At 37.6% G+C, this 4,764-nt stretch overlaps 1 protein-coding gene across 3 annotated transcripts in view; it reads left to right on the top strand.

Annotated features, from left to right (window-relative positions):
* LOC107716109 (NACHT, LRR and PYD domains-containing protein 3-like) overlaps positions 1-4,764 on the top strand; it is a 12,711-nt gene that overhangs the window by 6,770 nt on the left and 1,177 nt on the right. The gene's annotated exons all lie outside the window — the stretch shown is intronic.

The raw sequence follows: 4,764 nt of genomic DNA, 5'->3' as shown, positions 1-4,764 counted from the left end.
AGTATAAGTCATTATAATCCGTAATTATGTCCCCACTGGATGCAACGAATGCCTCGTTTATAATGGGTTTTCACGTTTTTGAATCATCGCCTGACAGGGCATCATCACAGTATGGTGAGGGGCGTAACATTTCCGTCACACGCTTGAGGTATTCGGCCAATCACAACGCATTGGATAGCTGGCCAATCAGAGCACACCTCACTTTTCAGACTGATGAGCTTTGTAAAAATCGACGCGTTTCAGAAAGGCGGGGCATAGAGGAGAAACAATAATGTACAGTATGTGGAAAATAATGTGTTTTTTTTTACCTTAAACCTCATGAACACATTTCATTACACCAAATACACAAAATAATGTTCTTTTTAGCAGCATCATATGACCCCTTTAAGACCTGCACAAATAAAATTAACAATGTATGAGCAGGGTAGGTAACAGCTGTACACAAAGCAGCTAAAAGCTAAATCTGCGCAGATTTAGTGCAAATACTGAACTCGTGACTCATCATGATATATTAAATACGGCCTAATTGCGCAGCATCTGCACATATCTAGCTTACTTGAAAATACCCAGGGATGTACTGACCATCGGGAGCACCGGGACATTCAAGTGTGAAGCGGCGCTACCCGGTGCATCCGCCAGCCGCGTACAAAAGCAGAGCAGGATCAGTCACCCACACAGCGCTGTGCTTCCGCCACGATTTATAAGAGATAAACAGTGCACATCATTTGAACCATTCAGGAGTGACACAGAATTGTGTTATACAGTTGTGTGATCTGAGAACATTAAAGGTTCTGGCTGAAAACAACCACGACAATCTAAACAATGATTGTAAACAATGTAATGATCTAAACAATGTAAACAAACTTTAATAGCTTCTTTCTTTTCTTTCTTGTTTCGTTTTAATTAACTGTAATTTAAGTAAAATGTTGATTCAATAAACTGACTAAAGATAAATATCAGTGTCTCTATCTTATATAAATAAGGTGTTTACTATTTACAGATATTAGTTCTTAAAGGGATAGTTCACCCAAAAATTTAAATTGTCATCAATTAGGCCTACTCAGCATCATGCCATTCCAAACCTGTATGAATTTCTTAAAATAAAAATTTATTTTAAACATAAAAGATATTTTGAGAAATTCAAGAAATTTTTGTCCATACAGTAGAAATCAAGGGTAGCTAAAATGGTTAACATTCTACAAAATATATTTTGTGTTCCACAGAAGAAAGTAAGTCAGAGGTTTGGAAAGACATGATGGTGAGGAAAGGATGACAGCATTTATTAGCAGTAAATTTCCTATGTTCTAGCACAAAATCAATGCTTATACTGTCAAGTGCATTTCTATGTGACAAAAAATGCAGTATTAGTTTGTTGCATTTGCTGTGAATTCAGTAATATATCATTATTTGTTTCTGTCCTGTTTTATTTATTTACTCCAATTGAAGGCCCTATAACCCAGCATAGCATTCACAGGGGAACTCATGGGACGGATGGACTGGATTTTTTCCAGGGCCGAATTTTAACCTCAGTTCAGCCATGGTGGATGGCACTGTAGTACCATAACATACAGGGTCCTTCAACTCATCTATAGGAGAAAAAGACAAGACCTGCAAATCCGTGGCCAAAGAACAGCAGATTATGAACACAATGCACAAAGCTTCTCAAGCGTTTTCCTCCCGTAGAAAACCATACACTTAATATGGCTTAGTGTATTAAGGTAGTGCTATTAAAAGATCTTTATTTTTATCATCTTAGTCTGTAATTATGCCACATTAAGCGTGCTGTATGGCAGGAAAAGTGAAAGTTTGTGCGTTGTGTTCATGGCCATCTGCTTGCCTTGTAGTACATTAAATTAATAAACTGTATATCGAATTTGATCTTTTAATAGCACTATCTTAATACATTAAGCCATGTTAAGTGTTTATGGTTTTCTACGGGAGGAAAACACTAAATGAGACTTTGTGTATTGCATTCATAATCTGCTGTTCTGTGGCCACGAATTTGCGGGTCTTGTTTTTTTCTCGTACAGATGAGTTGCAGGATGTATAGCATGCTGCTATCAGGGGCGTCATGCACGGGGGGGGGGGGGGGGGGGGTCGTCATGTGACACACAGCAGCCAATAGCACTCGTGTTTTTGTTTTTTCTTCTTTTTATTCGAAACATTCCCAAACTCATTAACTATATCATGAAATATCTCGATTCTCACCTTTATATAATGTTACTTGATCTATAGTGGGCGATGGTTAAAGTAGCCTAATAATGTAGTCTATTAACTATACATAAAAACCTGTCTGTTTGCTTAAGTAACAGATATGGGTATCATGCCATAACATATTTTTAAAGGGGTCATATGAAGTTGCTAAAAAGAACATTATTTTGTGTATTTGGTGTAATGAAATGTGTTTATGCGGTTTAAGGTTAAAAAAACACATTATTTTCCACATACTGTACATTATTGTTTCTCCTCTAAGAGAGCAAAGAACATTTACATTATCAAAGAACATTTTCACTGACAGTCTAGAGTTCAAGCACTCTCAAAAACTCCCATTAAAATCACTGAAGCTGTGAAATGAATATCTTACTTACAGATTCATACACACATCTGCAGTTTGTTGTTTCTAATGAGAGAATTCGCCAGAAAGAGGTATTAAATCAGCGAGCCAGTGAAGAAAACACCGGCATTTTAGCGATGACTCATCTGAAATGCAATCATTTGCCATTGCATTCATAAGCTCAATAGCATTGTGTGTGATTGGTTATAATGCGCAGTGCTGTAAAAACGCGTCTGTCTCTGGCTCAGTGCCAGCCAGCGAACGCAGATTAGAATTTAGCAGCTGATGATATGATGCGCTGAACAATTTAATCATGCTGGTGTGATTGTATCAAATATAGAAAATAGTATTCGGCTATTTTGTGTCTTTAGGAAGCTGCATTCAAAATCCACTTGGCTCAAAAATCTGAGGGGGCACGTGCCCCCTCACTTTGAATGGGCATGACGCCTCTGGCTGCTATACATGTCATCCGTCTCCATCTAATTTTGTTTTGTTTTGTTTTCGCTCTTCTGGTGGTTTTCAGCTTTCTCTTTCTGCAAATTGTATAATTCTATGGTGTATAGCGATATGACCCAGCACCCAAAATACTATCAAAATACTCCAACGCAGCCTCCATTCTTCGCGATAGATAGATAAAAAGGCGCACAGGAAACAAAAACCTTGAAAAAAATTATAAACGACCCCGCCGAATCCTGGCCAAATCACAGAGATGCCGATTCGCAAGGGTCTAAAATTATCACAGGACCTCGGTGTTCGGCGAAATATGGTAGGCCATTTGCGGGGGAATTTTTACTTTACAAATTACAGATATGGCTGATTCGAACAGAATTAAGATCTCAGACGACCTCCGCAATTATTACAAATTACTAGAGGTCACCAGGTAATACTAATCCTGTGCGAATAGGGCTTTTGTGAGCTTTTATCAGCATGTTACGTGACACATGGATGCGTTTATTTGAGTTTATTAAACCAGCAACAAAGTGCCTCAGTTTACGGGTGTTCATTCACCTTTTAGCTTTATAAATGGCAACACCCAACATTATGGGCTAGTTGAATATCTCCGCAATCTTGGATTACCTGTCTAACGAGTGTGTGCATAGATACTTCCGGTTTTGCTAAACGCCAGTGCAGAGAACCAGCAGGAGCTCAGTATCGGGCCCGATACCGATACCAGTATCGGTATCGGTGCATCCCTACAAATAATCTACACTGCTATAATTACTATACTATAAATGTTAGTGGCATTTGAAACTTATGTATGTTTGGGTCTGGTGAATGAATGAAATACACAAACGTTAATCCCTATACTGTTCACAAAATGAAAATTGAACTCATGGTCTGTGCACACAGCTACACAATGGCTGCATCCGAAAACTCTAAAATGCTGCCTTCTGAGGCAGCATTGCAAGGCAGGAAGGCATCAAGGCAAGTCCGAATACAAATTCTGCTTCACTTCCTGTCTCACCTTCTTATGATCGAATTTTGAAGGCAGCATAGATGTATCCTTCGCTGCCTTTGATATCCCACAATCCTGTGCGTTCCATTCCGTGACGGTTGAGCTAAAAAATAAAGATGGCGTCTGAAAGTTGCATTTGGTGGTCAGTTTGTGTGTAAATGTATATTTCTGACTAACTTTTTACACTTTCGATGTTATTTCTAGCGAGAAATCAGTATTATAGTAATTAAATATTCGTTTAGTTATCACAAAAACTCGTTCTATTTTATTGTAGATCATTAAACCGTTACTCTGCCTCAGAAGGCTGTCCGAAATCAGTTTCATGAGGTGCCTTCGTGCAAAAACACTGCCTGCAAAGTCATTGCCTCATACGGCAGCGAGGCAGCAAGTCAGCTGCATAAGTTTTCGGACGCAGCCAAAGTCTTTTCCCTTACCAATTATGTAAATGTACAAATCACTTATTTCTCAAAAATGTTTGTATTACTTTTTTTTTTTTATGAAATATTTACCTGGTGAGACATGCTGCGATTGATCTTCATAAATATCAATTTCTCAATTGTGCACATACATCAGTTTGTTCCATTTTCACAACATATTTTAATATTTTACACAGTTAACATTTCCATCAACATAATGCTCTATTCAAATTGTTTTATGATCCACCAAGTTGTGCAGAGCAGTTTTTTTATTGTATATATATTTATTAATATTATATATACATATATATATATATATTTTTTTTTTTTTCTTAAAT

This window comes from Sinocyclocheilus rhinocerous, unplaced genomic scaffold, assembly GCF_001515625.1.
Source record: "Sinocyclocheilus rhinocerous isolate Xijiao unplaced genomic scaffold, SAMN03320098_v1.1 scaffold7974, whole genome shotgun sequence".
In the NCBI taxonomy this organism is placed as follows: Eukaryota; Metazoa; Chordata; class Actinopteri; order Cypriniformes; family Cyprinidae; genus Sinocyclocheilus; species Sinocyclocheilus rhinocerous.
The sequence above is the reverse complement of the archived record's forward strand: the minus strand, read 5'-3'. Positions and strand labels throughout refer to the sequence as shown.